The sequence below is a fragment of the Triticum aestivum genome, chromosome 5B (assembly GCF_018294505.1).
Source record: "Triticum aestivum cultivar Chinese Spring chromosome 5B, IWGSC CS RefSeq v2.1, whole genome shotgun sequence".
Lineage (NCBI taxonomy): Eukaryota > Viridiplantae > Streptophyta > Magnoliopsida > Poales > Poaceae > Triticum > Triticum aestivum.
This window is the reverse complement of record NC_057807.1, coordinates 8,196,640-8,217,724: the sequence shown is the minus strand read 5'-3', so window position 1 is coordinate 8,217,724 and position 21,085 is coordinate 8,196,640. Positions and strand designations below refer to the sequence as shown.

At 47.3% G+C, this 21,085-nt stretch overlaps 1 long non-coding RNA gene across 1 annotated transcript; it reads right to left on the bottom strand.

Annotated features, from left to right (window-relative positions):
- Positions 1 to 19,761: 19,761 nt before the first annotated feature.
- Positions 19,762 to 20,877, bottom strand: LOC123110082 (uncharacterized). The gene is made up of 2 exons (XR_006453153.1): positions 20,409 to 20,877; positions 19,762 to 20,161 (listed from the first exon to the last, which is right to left on the bottom strand). It is a non-coding gene; the product is annotated as an uncharacterized lncRNA (long non-coding RNA).
- Between the last annotated feature and the right edge of the window lie 208 nt (positions 20,878 to 21,085).

The window sequence follows — 21,085 nt, the reverse complement described above, 5'->3', positions numbered from 1 at the left end:
TGCTTCGTCGTGTCGCGCTCTCCGTCAACCCAATCCCGCGCCTGGAGACGCCTCGAAGCCCCCTCTCCTATCCCTTACTCGCTGCACTCTCTCTCCCTCCTCTGCTCTCTCCCCACGATGCCACCGAACACGCCCATCGCCGCCGTTCGCCGTTGCCGCGACCACCGCCGTCCCGACGATGCCCCGAGCTGCTCCTGAGCTCCTGCACCTCGTCGCCAGCCCCCTCGCCGAGCCACGCGACTGGAAGACCCCCGAAGCGCCGCCCCCGACATCTTCTTCCTCCTCGGATCGCCGAGATCGCCGGCGACCTCCTGCCATCACCAGCACTTCCCCGAGCTCTCCGAGGCCATCGCTACACTCGCCGTGAGCTCCTCTTCCTTCTCCCCCTAGCCATGTCGCTCGAGCTGCCCCCTAACCCCGTTGGTCATCACGGCCGAGAGCTCGGCTCCGCCAGCCATGTCGCCGTCATGCCCATAGACGCATAAGCTCGAAACCGAGCGCGTAACCGTGCTCAGCACATCACCAGGAGGCCGTAGCACCCGGCCGTTCGCCCCGCCGTGCCCCGTAGCACCAAAACCGCGAGCACCCGAACTCCGGCCGCCGCCGATTTGGTCGCCGCCGTCGATCCCGACCACCGCGGCTCCTACCACCGCCACCAATGGATGCGCCTCACTCCCAGGAACCCATAGGTGCAACCGGCGCATCGAATGGTGCCCTGTAGAGCATTTCCGAGCCGCCCCGCCGTCTCTGTCGTCGCCGGCGGCTAAACGCCGGCGGGCTGACCGTGTTGACCGGCGAGGTTTGACCCCGGCTAACCAGAGGTTTGACCCCTCTCTCTCACTGACATGCGGGCCCCGCCCGGCTAACTAAGTAGTTAGGGCTAATCCTGTCTAGGTTAGTTAGGTTAGTTACTGACCAGTGGGCCCAGGCCCTAATTAACCTAGGTTAGTGCTAACGTAACACTAACTAACCCTGTTAGTTAGTTGCTACACTGACATGTGGGCCCCAGCCGTCAGGTTTGACCTAGGCTGGCGCCTTTGACCTGATGACGTCACCCCGACGTCATGCTGACGCAGTTAATTATTTTCTGGATTTGTTCTTATACAGAAAATTCCAGGAAATATCCAAAATTTCTAAAATTCATAGAAATTCAACCGTAACTCCAAATGAAATAAGTTATATATGAAAAATGATCAGAAAAATCCAATCTATCCATCTGTACCATTTTCATGCATGTTAGAGCAACTTATAGCTGCTGATTAGCACAAATCATATAAATGGCATTTTAATATCCACATATGGAGTGTGAATTTGAATCTTGGGTTCAAACCAACTCCATTTAACTTGCTGCTAGTTGCATTAGCTCAAACCACAGCATATTGACATGTCATGATCATGCATCATATTGAGCATTGCATTGATTACGTTTCCTTCTGTGATGTCGGTATTTGTCCCCTCTCGATAGACATGATACTGACGATGAGATCGATGACACGGATGAAGAGCTATATTATCTTCAGAAGTGCCAGGCAAGCAAAACCCCCTTGTTCATTCCGATAAAATCCCACTCTCTCGCTCCTGCTCTCTTTTACCGCATTAGGACGACGGTAGTAAATAAGATGATCCCTTATAATAATTTCAAGAAAGTGTTCCCCCTAACTGTGCGCCGTTGCTAAAGTTCGTCGTTTCGAAGCACCACGTGATGATCGGGTGTGATAGATCCTTACGTTCACATACAACGGGTGTAAGACAGTTTTACACATGCAAAAACACTTAGGGTTAACTTGACGAGCCTAGCATGTACAGACATGGCCTCGGAACACAGAGACCGAAAGGTCGAACATGAGTCGTATGGAAGATACGATCAACATGGAGATGTTCACCGATGATGACTAGTCCGTCTCACGTGATGATCGGACACGGCCTAGTCGACTCGGATCATGTAACACTTAGATGACTAGAGGGATGTCAAATCTGAGTGGGAGTTCATTAAATAATTTGATTAGATGAACTTAATTATCATGAACTTAGTATAAAATCTTTGCAAAATATGTCTTGTAGATCAAATGGCCAACGCTCATGTCAACATGAACTTCAACGCGTTCCTAGAGAAAACCAAGCTGAAAGATGATGGCAGCAACTATACGGACTGGGTCCGGAACCTGAGGATCATCCTCATAGCTGCCAAGAAAGCATATGTCCTAGAAGGACCGCTAGGTGAAGCACCCATCCCAGAGAACCAAGACATTATGAACGCTTGGCAGTCACGTGCTGATGATTACTCCCTCGTTCAGTGCGGCATGCATTACAGCTTAGAACCGGGCTCTGAAAGCGTTTTGAGCAACACGGAGCATATGAGATGTTCGAGGAGCTAAAAATGGTTTTCCAAGCTCATGCCCGGGTCGAGAGATATGAGGTCTCCGACAAGTTCTATAGTTGTAAGATGGAGGAAAACAGTTCTGTCAGCGAGCACATACTCAAAATGTCTGGGTTGCACAATCGCCTGTCCCAGCTGGACATTAACCTCCCGGACAAGGCGGTCATTGAAAGAATCCTTCAGTCGCTCCCACCGAGCTACAAGAGCTTTGTGATGAACTACAATATGCAGGGGATGGTGAAAACTATTCCTGAAGTATTTTCAATGCTGAAGTCAGCAGAGGTAGAAATCAAGAAAGAACATCAAGTGTTGATGGTCAATAAAACCACCAAGTTCAAGAAGGGCAAGGGTAAGAAGAACTTCAAGAAGGACAGCAAAGATGTTGCCGCGCCCGGTAAGCCAGTTGCCGGGAAGAAGTCAAAGAATGGACCCAAGCCTGAGACTGAGTGCTTTTATTGCAAAGGGAAGGGTCACTGGAAGCGGAACTACCCCAAATACTTAGCGGACAAGAAGGCCGGCAACACTAAAGGTATATTTGATATACATGTAATTGATGTGTACCTTACCAGTACTCGTAGTAACTCCTGGGTATTTGATACCGGTGCCGTTGCTCACATTTGTAACTCACAGCAGGAGCTGCGGAATAAGCGGAGATTGGCGAAGGATGAGGTGACGATGCACGTCGGGAATGGTTCCAAGGTCGATGTGATCGCCGTCGGCACGCTACCTCTACATTTACCTACGGGATTAGTTTTAAACCTCAATAATTGTTATTTAGTGCCAAGTTTGAGCACGAGCATTGTATCTGGATCTCGTTTAATGCGAGATGGCTACTCATTTAAATCCGAGAATAATGGTTGTTCTATTTATATGAGAGATATGTTTTATGGTCATGCCCTGATGGTCAATGGTTTATTCTCAATGAATCTCGAACGTAATGTTACACATATTCATAGTATGAATACCAAAAGATGTAAAGTTGATAACGATAGTCCCACATACTTGTGGCACTGCCGCCTTGGTCACATTGGTGTCAAGCGCATGAAGAAGCTCCATGCTGATGGACTTTTAGAGTCTCTCGATTATGAATCATTTGACACATGCGAACCATGCCTCATGGGCAAAATGACCAAGACTCCGTTCTCCGGAACAATTGAGCGAGCAACCAACTTATTGGAAATCATACATACTGATGTGTGTGGTCCAATGAGCGTTGAGGCTCGCGGAGGATATCATTATGTTCTCACTCTCACTGATGACTTAAGTAGATATGAGTATGTCTACTTGATGAAACACAAGTCTGAGACCTTTGAAAAGTTCAAGGAATTTCAGAATGAAGTAGAGAATCAATGTGATCAAAAAATAAAGTTCTTACGATCAGATCGTGGAGGAGAATATTTAAGTCACGAATTTGGCACACACTTAAGAAAATGTGGAATCGTTTCACAACTCACGCCGCCTGGAACACCTCAGCGTAATGGTGTGTCCGAACATCGTAATCGCACTCTATTGGATATGGTGTGATCTATGACGTTTCTTACCGATTTACCGCTATCATTTTGGGGATACGCTCTAGAGACAGCTACATTCACTTTAAATAGGGCTCCGTCTAAATCCATTGAGACGACACCGTATGAATTATGGTTTGGAAAGAAACCTAAGCTGTCGTTTCTAAAAGTTTGGGGATGCGATGCTTATGTCAAGAAACCTCAACCTAAAAAGCTCGAACCGAAGTCGGAAAAATGCGTCTTCATAGGATACCCTAAGGAAACCATTGGGTATACCTTCTACCTTAGATCCGAAGGCAAGATCCTTGTTGCCAAGAACAGATACTTTCTGGAAAAAGAGTTTCTCTCGAAAGGAGTAAGTGGGAGGAAAGTAGAACTCGATGAAGTACTACCTCTTGAACCGGTAAGTAGTGCAGCTCAGGAAAATGTTCCTGTGGTGCCTACACCGACTGGAGAGGAAATTAATGATGATGATCAAGGTACTTCGGATCAAGTTACTACTGAACTTCGTAGGTCCACAAGGACACGTTCCACACCAGAGTGGTATGGCAACCCTGTCCTGGAAATCATGTTGTTAGACAACGGTGAACCTTCGAACTATGAAGAAGCGATGGCGTGCCCAGATTCCAACAAATGGCTTGAAGCCATGCAATCCGAGATAGAATCCATGTATGAAAACAAAGTATGGACTTTGACAGACTTGCCCGATGATCGGCGAGTGATAGAAAACAAATGGATCTTTAAGAAGAAGACGGACGCGGATGGTAATATTACCATCTATAAAGCTCAACTTGTCGCTAAGCGTTATCGGCAAGTTCAAGGGGTTGACTACGATGAGACTTTCTCTCCCGTAGCGAAGCTGAAATCCGTCTGAATCATGTTAGCAATTGCAGCATACTATGATTATGAGATATGGCAGATGGACGTCAAAACGGCATTCCTTAACGGCTATCTAAAGGAAGAACTGTATATGATGCAGCCGGAGGGTTTTGTCGATCCTAAGAATGCTAACAAGGTGTGCAAGCTCCAGCGATCCATTTATGGGCCGGTGCAAGCATCTCGGAGTTGGAACATTCGCTTTGATGAGATGATCAAAGCATTTGGGTTTATGCAGACTTATGGAGAAGCCTGCGTTTACAAGAAAGTGAGTGGGAGCTCTGTAGCATTTCTCATATTATATGTAGATGACATACTTTTGATGGGAAATGATATAGAACTTTTGGACAGCATTAAGGCCTACTTGAATAAGTGTTTTTCAATGAAGGACCTTGGAGAAGCTGCTTACATATTACGCATCAAGATCTATAGGGATAGATCGAGATGCCTCATAGGTCTTTCACAAAGCACATACCTAGATAAGATTTTGAAGAAGTTCAAAATGGATCAGTCCAAGAAAGGGTTCTTGCCTGTATTGCAAGGTGTGAGATTGAGCTCGGCTCAATGCCCGACCACGGCAAAAGATAAAGAAGAGATGAGTGTCATCCCCTATGCCTCGGCCATAGGATCTATTATGTATGCCATGCTGTGTACCAGACCTGATGTAAACCTTGCCGTAAGTTTGGTAGGAAGGTACCAAAGTAATCCCGGCAAGGAACACTGGACAGCGGTCAAGAATATCCTGAAGTACCTGAAAAGGACAAAGGACATGTTTCTCGTTTATGGAGGTGACGAAGAGCTCGTCGTAAAGGGTTACGTCGACGCTAGCTTCGACACAGATGTGGATGACTCTAAATCACAAACCGGATACGTGTATATGTTGAATCGTGGAGCAGTAAGCTGGTGCAGTTGCAAGCAGAGCGTCGTGGCGGGATCTACATGTGAAGCGGAGTACATGGAAGCCTCGGAGGCAGCACATGAAGCAATATGGATGAAGGATTTCATCACCGACCTAGGAGTCATCCCAATGCGTCGGGGCCAATCACTCTCTTCTGTGACAACACTGGAGCTATTGCCCTTGCCAAGGAGCCCAGGTTTCACAAGAAGACCAGGCACATCAAGCGTCGTTTCAACTCCATCCGTGAAAATGTTCAAGATGGAGACATAGATATTTGCAAAGTACATACGGATCTGAATGTCGCAGATCCGTTGACTAAACCTCTTCCGCGAGCAAAACATGATCAACACTAGAACTCTATGGGTGTTCGATTCATCACAATGTAGCTAGATTATTGACTCTAGCGCAAGTGGGAGACTGTTGGAAATATGCCCTAGAGGCAATAATAAAAGGATTAGTATTATATTTCCTTGTTTATGATAATTGTCTTTTATTCATGCTATAATTGTATTATCTGGAAATCGTAATACACGTGTGAATACTTAGACCACAACATGTCCCTAGTGAGCCTCTAGTTGACTAGCTCGTTGATCAATAGATAGTCATGGTTTCCTGACTATGGACATTGGATGTCATTGATAACGGGATCACATCATTAGGAGAATGAGGTGATGGACAAGACCCAATCCTAAGCATAGCACAAGATCGTGTAGTTCGTTTTGCTAGAGCTTTTCCAATGTCAAGTATCTTTTCCTTAGACCATGAGATCGTGTAACTCCCGGATACTGTAGGAGTGCTTTGGGTGTACCAAACGTCTCAACGTAACTGGGTGACTATAAAGGTGCACTACAGGTATCTCCAAAAGTGTCTATTGGGTTGACACAGATCGAGACTGGGATTTGTCACTCCGTATGACGGAGAGGTATCTCTGGGCCCACTCAGTAATGCATCATCATAATGAGCTCAAAGTGACCAAGTGTCTGGTCACGGGATCATGCATTACGGTACGAGTAAAGTGACTTGCCGGTAACGAGATTGAACAAGGTATTGGGATACCGACGATCGAATCTCGGGCAAGTAACGTACCGAAAGACAAAGGGAATTGTATACGGGGTTGCTTAAATCCTCGATATCGTGGTTCATCCGATGAGATCATCGAGGAGCATGTGGGAGCCAACATGGGTATCCAGATCCCGCTGTTGGTTATTGACCGGAGAGCCGTCTCGGTCATGTCTGCATGTCTCCCGAACCCGTAGGGTCTACACACTTAAGGTTCGGTGACGCTAGGGTTGTATGAATATGAGTATGCAGCAAACCGAAAGTTGTTAGGAGTCTCGGATGAGATCCCGGACGTCACGGGGAGTTCCGGAATGGTCCGGAGGTAAAGAGTTATATATGGGAAGTCGAGTTTCGGCCATCGGAAAAGTTTCGAGGTCCACCGGTATTGTACCGGGACCACCGGAAGGGTCTCAGGGGTCCACCGGGTGGGGCCACCTATCCCGGAGGGCCCCATGGGCTGAAGTGGGAGGGGAACCAGCCCCTAGTGGGCTGGTGCGCCCCCCTGGGCCCCCCTCTGCCCCTAGGGTTGGAAACCCTAGGGGAGGGGGCGCCTCCACTTGCCTTGGGGGCAGTCCACCCCCCCTAGAGGTCCCATCTCTAGGGCCGGCGCCCCCCTTGGGGTCCCTATATAAGGAGGGGGGTGGGAGGGCAGCCACACCCAACACCCCGGCGCCTCCCTCCCCTCCCTGCTACACCTCCTCCTCTCGCAGAAGCTCGGCGAAGCTCTGCCGGAACCCTGCTGCATCCACCACCACGCCGTCGTGCTGCTGGATCTTCATCAACCTCTCCTTTCCCCCTTGCTGGACCAAGAAGGAGGAGACATCACGCTGACCGTACGTGTGTTGAACGCAGAGGTGTCGTCCGTTCGGCGCTAGGATCTCCGGTGATTTGGATCACGACGAGTACGACTCCCTTAACCCCATTCTCTTGAATGCTTCCGCACGCGATCTACAAGGGTATGTAGATGCATCTCTCTCTCTCTCGTTGTTAGATGAACTCATAGATTGATCTTGGTGAACGTAGGAATTTTTTTATTTTATGCAACGTTCCCCAACAGCACTCGCAGAAAGTACCGCTCCCCCTCGGCCAGATGGGCTGACATGATTCGACCAACTTGGTGCCGCTTTTCTCTCGGCCTCCAGTACTTCTGTCTCTGCCATGTGAAACTTCCCGGGAAGTCCTTGTAAAGGATATCCCAAGCCCACTCGTGCTTCTGATTAGCGAGGAAATACTCCGTCAGCATTGACTTAGATGCATTATCACAGGCGACGACATCGGTCAGGTCCTCTTGTGCTTTGAACGTGACACTATGCATATTAGGGAGATGAAGCGGCAACTGTAGGACCGATGGGGAACTCTCAGAAAGGTTGAAGCCGAATATCCTCCACATCGCCTCCGGTGGAGTAACCCATCTCGCATCAATGTACCTTTTAATCTCATCTACAACCCCGTTGCTGTCAGGCTGGTCGATGCTGATTGAAGCTTGACCGTGGCCCTTGTATACGTATTTGTAAAGGTACTTGACGGCCTTGATGCTGGAGCATACCTCAACATTAATGTGACAGTTGAACATCCGCAACAGATAAGGGTTGTAAGGCACCACCCACCTGTTATCTAGCAGATGACGGCGGACCTTAGCACAACGACTATCGTCCCGTCGTCGATAAACCGGGTATGAATCCTTCCCTTGGAAGGTGTTCTGGTTGAACGGCCGTGGGTACTTGCACTTGCACTTTGAGTCTTGCATGCACACATTTTTGGGATTTAGATTACCGCATGGTCCGTGCATCATATGCTTCACGACCATGGCATAGAGCTCTGGATACTTATGCTTGTCCGGGAGCTCTGCAGATATGAGGCGGTCATACTACTCTGGCACCACAAGTTTATAATTTAAATTCATGATCAACAGGAAGTGCGCATGGGGGAGGCCCCTCTTCTGAAACTCGACGACATACACATGCGTTACCACAACACCTAGGATGTGCTTCTTGAACAACATCTCTTTCATGGTTTCCAGCTTGGCCCTGAACACGCGTGCGATAAGATCTGGTCGGTCTTGGGGAGTCTGGCTTGGAAGCAGCTCATTCAGTATCTCCTCCCAGCTAGGGTTGCATGTCATAGTCAAACAGATGTCAGGCTCCCATACGTCTGCACCAATGCCATGGCATCCATATGTCTCCGCTTCATGTCTCGGTTGCACCCCTGATGTGTCCCTGGGAGCACGATCCTCTTGCCAACAGCGCTCGCTCGCATCTCCCCAACTGCGATGCTATCCACAAGGCCTTGGTATAGATCAGCACGTATCTGTGGCTGGTGGTCCCTGGTCCACTTCAGCCTACAACCCTCAATCTTGATGAACATGTCGACGCCCCATTGCTGGAACAAGCGTGCTCCGTGAAGTATGGGGTTGAATATTGCAGGGCGCGTCTGTAGCCGGTAACAGTAGTAGTCCCTGACAGAGACACACAACCGACTATTCCCCTCTATGGAAAGATGTGAAAGAAGAAGGTTAGGTACCATATGGAAAGGATAGACAATGTTATTTTTTGCATATAAGCATACCAAATAGGCAAACCTGAATCGTTATCGCGGTTTCCTCTTGGTTGTTGTGCAAGTTCCCAAGGGACATTGTGCTTAGGGATATTTGGATGCCAACCAAGCTCCCCCCTTGGGAAAAAGAGGGGATACGACAGCGGGTCATAGCAACCTTCTGTAGCATGTATACTATGCTTCTCGTTGTTGTCCCCATAGAGTGTAATGCTGCGGTTGAACCTGTTTGCTAGATCACTTCCCTCGACCCAAATCGCAGCCACCTCAGATGACACCGGTCTGTTATATCTCCGTTGGTCTAGCTTCTGGTCAATGTTGAGGTCTATCCGGTACTCCTCGAGGTTTTCCTTGTGGGCACCCAAACTCCTAAACTGCTGGGAGTAGGGGTTTTCCCTGAGGATGTCCACTAACTTGCTGACAACATGCTGGTCCAATTGCTTGGTGGCCTCCTTGCGATGGCTTAAGTTTGGGTCATCGTCATAGAAGTACAACTGCAGATGATCAGGACGAGATGTTGGACCGAACGAGTGCACCTTGTGGTACATAGTGCCATGTGCCCGAAACGTGTACACTCCCGACTTCATGTTTGTGTAGTTGTTGTCTAGGTTGACACCAAGGGTAGTGAAGGAGAAGTGGCCGTGAAGAACCGAATGCTCTCCAGGAAATGTCGAGAGTCTCCATCCGCGCTAGACCATAACCTCATCAGCTCTGGGATAGGCTCCGGTTCAGCCAGCTTAATCTCCCCGTTTCGACAGCAGAAGCCGTCAATCTCGTACTGGAACTTCTTGGCCTTGCAATGGTCGTAGTTCACCGCGTGCTTCAGGATGTGCGTGCTGTCTGGGATGTTCGAGTACACATAGTCGAAAGGATCAAGCTCGATAGATCCCGTGTTGGAGTCTACAGGCTCATCGATGTTGGTGTTATCAGCGTCGGATCCTGCAAGCATTGTCGAGACATAACATGTCATGATAGGATGTAGAACATAAATCAATAGTATAGAGGGACGAGTAGCGAAAGGCGCCTGGGAGTACCTTGATCGGCAAATAGGTAGTACTCATCATCCATGAGGTCACCGGAAAGTCCATTATCGTCCATGATGCCGCTAAGGAAGGCGTCCATTTCAACTGCAACGTTGTTGAGCTGGTAAGTAATGGTTTAGTGTGAGTGGTCACTAGGAGGGGAGTAAAAGACGAGAGGGTTACCATCGGTCCCAATGGTGTAAGATGACGTGCTCGATGGAGGGGACTAAGCCGGTGAAGCAGCTCCTGTGGGCGGTGTTTCTGAGCTTGTTGCTGCTCTGTTCACATGTAAGGTACTTGGGTGTGGAGACCTCTGCTTAGCTGCAAAGCTTGCATTACAACGCTCTAGCAACGCTGACCTCTCACCTTCTGCTACGCTTTTCGTGTGCGCTCTTCATTTTGCAGCACTCCCTTGAATGTTCTTTACCACCATACCTCGTTTGTAAGCTCCCTCGCGAGCCCTATGCCGTGCTCTGGTCTCCTGTTTCTGCTCATGTGCTTGATTCTGGTTGTCGTGTATTCACTGATCATTGGTTTGTTGCGAGGCATTTATGAGTTCGTCGAGGGCCTCATTATTGTCCAGGGTACGACTAAGGTACTCACCTGCATGGTTGAGGAGCTGGTAAATACTGGTCCAACGCACATGAACATAACAAGTAGAGTAAAGATGGGAGGATTACCGTCTGATTCAAAGTTGTAACCAGCCTTACTTGCTAACTGGGGGGAAGGAGTTGAAGCGGCGGGGTCTCTGGCATGAGTGGTCGACATCAGGTTGGGCGTAGCTAAGGTAGCTGCATCTGGGCGCGACATTGCGATGGATTCAGCGCAAGGGATGTTGCGCCTAGCCGCGAGTATTGCGTTGCGTTGAGCTAGCATCTTCTGTTTCTCCTTGGGTGGTATGTTTTGCACACGTGCTCTTCGGCGGGCGTTTGTCTCTTGCTTCTCCTCGACCGGCATATTTTGGTAGGACGCCCTTCTGCAGCTATTCCTCTCTTGCTTGTCCTCAACCATCATATTTTGGTAGTCCGCCCTTCTAAGGGTGTTACTTTTTTGCTTCTCCTCAGGTGTCATCCATTGCCTGGCTTCTCTTTGACATGCATTCCTCTCCTCGTCTGTTTTCTTCTTCCTAGCTGCTCTGCGGTGTGCATTGATTTTCTCCTTCTCTTCAGGTGTTAATCTATCCCGCCGTGCTATGTATTGTTCTTGCCTTTTCTGTTTTTTGTCTGATGTAATGATTGCGTTTGAAGCAATGTGTTCAGGACCAGTGTGTGAGGTGTTGAGTCGAACCGCTATATCTGAACCAATATTATGCTGAATGCTGCTCTGTGTTCCTTGAAGTGATACACGGTGATCATAGTAAGTGGCTTCACGAGAGTGACTTCCTGAAGAACCATTTTGTGGACCACTTAGGTTAACAAATGTATAAATGCAAGCTGAAATATTTTCATGTGTAAGGTCGATACCGATTGACGTTTGCACATGTTGTACTGGCTGAAGGGCTGTTAGATTGTCGGCTATGGGAACCAATATAGCCACATGTGTGCACACATTCTCATCATCATCAGAAGACGAAACACTGTAGTTAGTGGTGTCCGTTTGTTCGCGTATGAAGAAACTCGATGGTGGCCGGGGTGTATTGGTGGGTTGTGATCTTGGTCTCCTCTCATAATCAACAACTGATAAAAATGAAGGTAGGCTAAGCTCTGAAAGCTTATTGAAGACCTTATGTCGAGACATGTGAGTGGTATGCACATACCTCTTTTCCCTTTATCATACAGATGCCCTCTGTCCTGTGACATCTCTATGTCCTATAGAAGCTTTATGTTCTTATTACCTGCATTATTTTGCATTAGAAAAATGATTAGATGTTTACTGTAATGGATGCTTAAGTACGGGAACAAAATGCAAGTAAGTTACTGAAACAATATCATGTGTTCGTGACACTTTCTCCAATAAGCACTCTTCTTTTTCAGATGAAGTTAACAAAGGAGAAAAGGAAAGAGAACACTCATCCATACATGAAAAACTGGATATGGAGCTGCAAGATCTGAAAAAAGGACTTCAACAAAAGGAGGTACTATTTTTATTTTCTTATGATTGTAATTGTTCATATAGGAATTTACAAGTTGTGTGGCTGGACCTCGACTCTTTGTTCACATGTACCGAATAATCTTCATTCCGCCATCCATTTTATGTTGCCCCTCATTCCCCTCTTTTGATTACACAATTCAGTGGAAACTCTTTTTTGGTGTATCTTACCAAACTGACCTAATAATTTCAAGCCAAGGACTGTACTGTGCACTCACATATGTACCAAAAATTGTAGATTCAGAAAATGGGAACAAAATACACTTGTGGTACGAGAATTTGAACTGAGAGTTATGTAAAAATTTCTTCCTTTTACTTGTGGTTACCATTAGAGCCATTGCTTCATTGCCACAAGTGGAGGTAATACATGCCTCTCTATGTCAATCAGGAAAACGCAAATGATTAGGTTAGTCTGCAAGTTTATATACTTGAACCTAGGTTGCTGTATTTTGATTATTTTTTGCACAAGCTGTGAGCTGCAATGTTGATCATGTTAGATGGCAGCCGTTTAGGATGGAAGCAACATAATTTATATTACATCATAAATTCCGGCCTGGTGCTGCATTTCAGGTTCAGCTTGAGGTGTAGGTGTTGCCATTCTCTCGTAGCGGAGCGAAGAGCACAACCCTGACTGCACAACCCCTTCAAGGATCACTGGTGAATTTGTTCAAGTTTATTTATCTTCTGGGTCATGTTCATTTTTTATCACAGTAGGATTCTAGGCTTGAGGGTATCGTGAGTGTGAGCATTTATAATGGAGTTGCACAATTATCTATCTTCAGAAGTGGAAATATTAGTTATGTGGTCATGAAAATAAGTAATGATACCCATGTTTTAGAATGAACCACGACGATAAATATATTACCCTGAAATTTGAGTATGAGTCGCCTCAAATTTGTTTAATTTTTAGGTATATAAGATGATACCTATCGCAACACACTCATGACCAAGTGTGGTGTACACATTGCGAATTACATGATGTTTTGTTCAATACTCTATGTCAGCAAATTATATGATGTATTGATACACTATCCCGATGTCAAAGATTGTTCTGCATGTCTCAGTTTGTATTGGGCACCAAATACAGATTGGGGGAATAAGTTGTTTGCATTGGGTGTACTTGCTGGAAAGACATCAGAACTTGCCTATTCGTCCTTGATTATGAAACATATTAATTCCTAGAACCTAATGGGTGTATTCTTCATGGAAATTTATGATTTTCAGGTAGCTGGTACATAGCTTAAAATCCTGCATCGTTTAAGTATCTTTGTAATGTAGGTAATTTGCTTTGACATCATGAATGCATGAATGCATTTTATTTTTGTAGGAACCAACTGAGGATGGTAAACCTAGGGAACTGTGAAGATGGTGGCAGGAGGATGTACCTACGGCGTCTGGAGATGGGTGCAGCAACAGCCGGCGCGCGGAGGTGGCTGGTTCTGGCGGCCCTGTCGAGCAACACCATGAGACGGGAGCAGAGGTGCTAGTTCCGGCGGCAGTAGAGGCTGCAGCATGAGACAGGAGCAGAGGTTGCTGGTTCCGGCGACAACACAGGCTGCAGCTCGCACATCTGTGTAAGTACCTTACAGATGTCAAAGACGCGAGCAAGACGAGGGAAGCGGGAAGCAGACAAGGAGAAGGCGTAATGTTGAAGCGGGAGGTTTAAATGTGTAATGGGCCTAAGGGTCTCGGCGATAATGGGCCAGAGGGTCGTAGCAAGTAGGCCCATGTATCCTGCGGGTTATAAGCAGGCGGGCGAGGGAGAGAACGGTACGAAGAGATTTTTGTAATTCCAACTACGCCACTCATTCTATCTTATCCTCCTGCCTTCGTCTCCTACCCCGGATCCCCTTCTTCTTCCTCTCACTATTGAATTCGAGCTGTAGTTCATCGCTGGCGGAACTCCTCCACCGTGCGGTCGTGACAATCTGGTATCAGAGCCTCTCCTCTCGCTCCGCCGTGCGCCTGCAAAAAAATTTCTCTCGAATCATACCCGGCAAATCCGAGGCGAAGGTAGTGGATCGCCCTCGAGCTTGATCTGCATAAATCCGGACCTGAGGTGGGTTGATTTGAGGGAATCAGCGACCACGACGATGTTTAAGCCGAATCCGCAGACACGCTTCCTCACGGAGGAGATGGAGGCGTTTTAGGAGCGGATGCTGCGGGAACTCGCCGAGATACAGGCGGCGCAGCGCAAGCTCGAGGTGGTCAACGGGATTTCCGCACAGCTGGAGGCCCTCGACACCAAGCTGTCAGAGCAGTCCGCGCGCCTTGATCAGGTGCAGGTGAAAGTGGATCTGTCGTGCGACACGCTGGGTCAGGTTCAGCAGAGCCAGTTCCATGCGGCGACGAAGGGGAAGCCGCCGGAGGGACCAGAGAGCTCGTCGCCGACTGCATCAGAAGTTTCGGATGGCATACTAGGAGCAGGGCCATCAATTTCCACCTCCGCACCACCGCGTCCAGTTCAGGTACCGAACTGTTTACCTGTTCAGCAGCAAGTGGTGTAGTCGGGTCAGGAGGAAAATTCAGGCAAACGACAGTGGATGCCCAAGATGGATTTTCCTCGATTTGATGGCAGTGATGTTCGGATCTGGCTAGATAAGTGCGAGGCATTTTTCAAGTTGTACAATATACCTGACAGTTTCAAGGTTACTTCAGCATCTGTGTACCTGACAGATAATGCAGCTCATTGGTACTAGGCGTTCAAACAAACGAGTATCTATCACACCTGGCCTCAGTTCTGTGCAGCGATAGTGCAAGAATTTGACGTTAATGTATACATACAGAAGATGAAGGAGCTCATGTCCTTAAAGCAACTTGAGTCAGTGGAGGAATACAAACAACACTTTCTGCACCTGGTGTACACCATCAGGTTGTATGAACCAGCCCTCAGTGACATGTTCTTAGTAACATGTTTCATTATGGGTCTTAAGCCTGAACTCCGAGCAACTGTGGAACTACAGATACCATCCTGTGTGCAATCGGCAGCAGTGTTTGTTGCTGTTCAGGAAGGACTCTTGCAACAGAAATCTATCAAGTCCAACTATACAAAAACTTCTTTCACCAAGATGGACAGTCGACCTGCATTGGCTCTGGGGGAATTATGGAAGGCAAAACAGTTGAAGGAATACAGACGTGCTAATGGCCTTTGTTACAAATGTGGAGAGAAGTTTGCACCTGGACATGCCTGCAGTCAGGCACCTGCTGCTGGAGCTCAGTTAAAGGCGGTTGAAGCCATAGTATAGAATGAAATATTATCAGATGCTCTGCTAGACACTCTGGTTGACCGGTCTACAGCAGATTGTGCCACCATTTCAGTTACTGCGCTGTCTGGAGTAGTTCATCCCAGGACCATACAACTGAGGGCTCTAGTTGGAAACCAAGTGGTCCTCATTTTAGTGGACTCAGGGAGCACACATACTTTTGTGGACCAGGCACTTTTGAGCAGGATCTCTGTTACTGCTGATCAATTGTCACAGCCAATGAAAGTAAAAGTGGCAAATGGAGAAGTTGTCCAATGCACTGAGGTGGTTTCCCAGTTAACTTGGTGGATACAAGGGCACAATGTTACAAATGCCATGCATGTACTTCCTTTAGGAGGGCATGATATAATTTTGGGCATGGACTGGCTTGAACAGTGGGGAATTATGCAGTGTCATTGGGCAGAAAAGTGGATTCAGTTCCAGTATGCAGGGCAGGAGGTTAAACTGCAAGGAGTGTTGCCTGTCTCCCCCACTGTAATTGAGGAAGTATCAGTGGAACAGTTAATGAAGTGGGAAAAGGGAAATGAAGTTTGGGCCACTGCTGTATTAAACAGGATTGTTATGGCACCTGAAACACCAGTCCCTCCTGATGTGCAAGAGTTGATTGACAAGCACACTATAGTTTTCACAGATCCTAAAACATTGCCTCCTCACAGGCCATTGGATCATGTAATTCACCTGGTTCCTGGAGCTGTTCCAGTCAATTGCAGGCCTTACAAGTACTCTCCACAACAAAAAGATGAGATAGAAAGACAAGTTGCTGAAATGTTGAAAGCTGGTTTGATTACACCTAGCATTAGTCCCTTTGCTTCTCTTGTTTTGTTGGTCAAAAAGAAGGATGGCACTTGGAGATTCTGTGTAGATTACAGAAGATTGAATGATATCACCATACAAAGCAAGTTTCCATTGCCAGTAATTGATGAACTGTTGGATGAGTTGGGAGGGGCCAAATGGTTTTCAAAACTGGATTTAAAAGCTGGATATCATCAAATTAGAATGAGAGAGGAGGATGAGCATAAAACAGCATTTAAAACACACCATGGTCAGTTTCAATTCAGAGTGGTTCCTTTTGGATTGGCTACTGCACCAGGGACGTTCCAATGCAATATGAATGTGTTTATGGCTAGACCAAACAGAAAATATGTCTTGGTATTCATGGATGATATCTTGGTGTTTAGTTTTTCCTTGGAAGATCATATACAGCATCTGAAATCTGTATTTGAAATCCTAGCAGAGAACAAGTTACATGTGAAGCAGAGTAAGTGTGTGTTTGCTCAACAAACTATGGAATATTTGGGCCACATAATTTCTAACAAGGGAGTGGCTACTGATCCTTCAAAGACAGAAGCTATGGTCAACTGGCCAGTGCCTACCAATGTTACTGAATTAAGAGGATTTCTGGGACTCGCGGGGTATTACAGAAAATTTGTGAGAAATTATGGTTTGCTGGCTAAACCCTTGACTGTCCTACTTAAAAAACAAGCTTTCCAATGGTCTGGCACAGCTCAGGAAGCTTTTCAACACTTGAAGCAAGCTATGGCCACTACTCCTGTGCTAGCTCTACCTAACTTTGAGAAAACTTTCACTGTGGAAACAGATGCCTGTAACACTGGAGTAGGAGATGTACTCTCTCAAGAAGGGCATCCAATTGCTTATTATAGCAAGGCACTTGGAGTTACTAGCCAAAAGTTGTGCATCTATGAGAAGGAGTTCCTAGCAATCATGATGGCAGTAGACAGATGGAGATCTTACTTGGCCAGAGCCCCTTTTGTTATTAAAACTGATCATCAAAGCTTGTGTCACTTAGGAGACCAACTTCTAACTTCAGATTTGCAGAGGAAAGCAATGACAAAACTAGTTGGGCTACAATTATCTATACGGTACAAGAAAGGAGTGGAGAATACTGTAGCAGATGCACTGTCCAGGGTGGCTCACTTGTTTCCTATCCAGGCTATATCCACCAGCAAAGATGTTTGGATACAAGAGGTTTTAAACTCATACTCGGTGGACTCTGCTGCTCAAGGGTTGTTGCAAAAATTGGCAGTAGACAGCAAGGCCTGTCCTGGGTTTCAGTTGCAGGATGGTCTGATTAAACATGGGGATAAAATTTGGATTGGTGCTAACACTGGCTTACAGACAAAACTCATTCAAGCTTTTCATTCAACACCTGTAGGGGGCCACTCTGGCATATTGCCTACTTACCACAGGGTTAAGCAGTTGTTTAGTTGGACTGGTATGAAAACAGATGTGGAAAATTTTGTAAAGCAGTGCAACACATGTCAACAGGCAAAACATGAACTGTGCAAAACACCTGGCTTGTTGCAACCTTTACCCGTGCCAGATCGACCCTGGCAGTCAATTAGCATGGATTTTGTTGAGGGACTGCCTAAGTCTGAAGGATTCAGTGCTATTTTGGTGGTAGTGGACCGCTTGACTAAAGTAAGTCATTTTTTGGCTCTGAAACATCCGTTTACAGCGGCATCGGTTGCAAAGGTATTTCTGAATAACATAGTGAAACTGCACGGATTACCATTGACAATTGTGTCAGACAGGGACAAAATCTTCACGAGTGCTTTCTGGCGAGAATTGTTCAGAGTGTGGGGCACAGAACTGCAGATGAGCATGGTGTATCACCCACAAACTGATGGCCAGACTGAACGTGTGAATCAATGCCTAGAGATGTACTTGCGTTGTGCAGTACACGATTCTCCAACAAAGTGGGCAGCATGGTTACCTCAGGCAGAGTTTTGGTATAACTCTACGTACCACTCCTCACTGGGCTGCACCCCATACAAAGCATTGTATGGGCAAGATCCAAATGTGGGACAGTTAGCAGGTCAGTCCACTTCTCTGAACTCTGACGTTCAGACCTGGTTGGCCTCCCAGTCAGAGCATACAGCTCTGCTCAAGGATCATCTCGCTCGAGCGCAATGCAAGTACAAGCATTTCGTGGACAAGAAACGATCTGATCGCCAGTTTGCCGAAGGAGAAATGGTTTACCTGCGCCTCCAGCCATATGCTCAGTCCTCTGTGGTCAACCGTCCTTGTCCCAAGCTTGCTCTCAAATATTTTGGCCCTTTCAAGGTCTTGGAAAAAGTGGGAAATGCAGCCTACAAACTAGAGTTACCTCGGGGCAGTATGGTCCACCCTGTGTTTCATGTGTCTCAACTCAAGGGCCATGTGCCAGATCATACCCCGGTGTTTACTACCCTTCCGGTTCCGCTCGATCTGTCAGTACCTGGTGTGAAACCTGAGGAGATTCTGGATCGTCGACTGGTCAAAAAGGGCAATGCATCTTATCTACAGATACTTGTAAAGTGGTCGTCCATTCCTGCGGCGTCAGCAACCTGGGAAGATTACCAAGTACTCAAGCAACGCTACCCAGATGCACCAGCCTGGGGACATGCTGGTTCTTCAGGGGGAGGTATTGTAAGTACCTTACAGATGTCAAAGACGCGAGCAAGACGAGGGAAGCGGGAAGCAGACAAGGAGAAGGCGTAATGTTGAAGCGGGAGGTTTAAACATGTAATGGGCCTAAGGGTCTCGGCGATAATGGGCCAGAGGGTCGTAGCAAGTAGGCCCATGTATCCTACGGGTTATAAGCAGGCGGGCGAGGGAGAGAACGGTACGAAGAGATTTCTGTAATTCAAACTATGCCACTCATTCTATCTTATCCTCCTGCCTTCGTCTCCTACACCGGATCCCCTTCTTCTTCCTCTCTCTCTCGAATTCGAGCTGTAGTTCGTCGGCGGCGGAACTCCTCCACCGCGCGGTCGTGACAATCTACCGTGAGAGCGATGTGGCCGGACTGGTTCCGGCGGATGTGGCCGGACGGTGACTATACGTCCATCGAGAGGAGGAACTGGCGTTTCTGGCGACGTGCGTTCAGGGCTCGATGGAGCCCTCACACTTGTTTTTCTGTTTTGGTTTGGCTCGGACTTTTTTTCTTTGGTTTGGGCATGGACGTCTTTTTTGGTCAATGCATGGAGTGGACGTGGTTCGTGGATTGAGTCGCAACTGTTTTTCTCCGGCTGGTGCGTGATCGTGGGCTGAGTTGGCAACGGCTCTCGTTTATGGGCCGAGTTAATGAGTGACGGGATGCGGTCGAGGGGTGGTGGGATTTGTCGAACCATCACGACGACTGCAGGTTGCGCTTTAATAGTAGAGATTAGTAGCCAATAACATTCTGCTCTAAGCTACATATGTTGCTTCTACGGTCCAAACTTTACACTCCAGCATAATTGCCGAGTTAAATTCATCATCTATGGCTGCTACACTTGCACACAGGCATGATGTGAGTTTCACGAGACTCGAAATAAGTAGTAGCCAATAATAAGTTCTGCTCTAACATGCAGGTTATGCTCTAAACTTAAGCTGCTTCTATGGTCCAAAGGCACCCATAATTTGAAGTTTTTTTCCAAGAATACACAACGAAAACATTATGCCGAAAATGAATTTGCAATGAGCATGCATGGTTAATTCGGTTTACTCATCCATGAAGGCCAGCAGTGGGCAGGTGCCTACACAAATAAAAAAACACAAGGTTCAGTTAGATAAACCCTTGGGAGATCGGTCAATGGTTAAATTGCTAGCTAAAGGCTGGCCAAAATAGTGTGTTGTTTGCAATGCAAACAAAATGAGATAAGAGAAATAACAATTGGCTTCTTCATGAAGTTGTTTACCACAACCTGACAATTTTCTCTACGACCTTCGAATTTGAGTTAAAACGTGCTAAATGTAAACTATTTTAAAATGGAAGATATTTACCTCAGGCCCAGCTCAAGGATCAAGAATCATAAGACTGACATGGCTTCTTCACCCATGATAGGGTAAGCACCTACACAAATAAAAACATCACACTTAGACCTGCAGAAATCTCTACTCCTATAAAAACCACAGTTGGTGATGATGGTGTGCCTGCCATCTTGCATTTAGGATCGTTCGATCTATATCTAACGCACATGAAGCAATCAGTGGCATTTTTACGAAAAGACACCCACCACTCTGTACAGATTTGCAGACAACGCCCTTGTCACCCTTTTAGCCTATCTCTTGCCCCACCTTATCCAACGACCTAAGAATGGGGAAAAGCAGCCGTGAGAACCAGCAGCCTGCCAACAGGCACCGTCGGAACCGATATGGAGCAGTGGCCGCCGCGGGTGCCGTCTGCTCCCGGAGCCTCCCATACCTTCCTCAGCTCCACCGCCAACCACGACCATCCACCACCTTCCCCGTCTCCTCCATTGTCGACCTCGGCAGGTAGGCCGCCGACGCCATCCCTCCGCCAGTACCTCTCCTACCTCCTCTGCCAGAGAAGTGCCACCTCCCAGCATCACCACCACACACTATTCCTCCTGGCCACCCCCTACGCGTCCTACACAGCCTCCTCCGACGCCCCAACGCTTCCCCGGCCTCCTCGCTTTCCTGCTGCTGAATACCGCTCA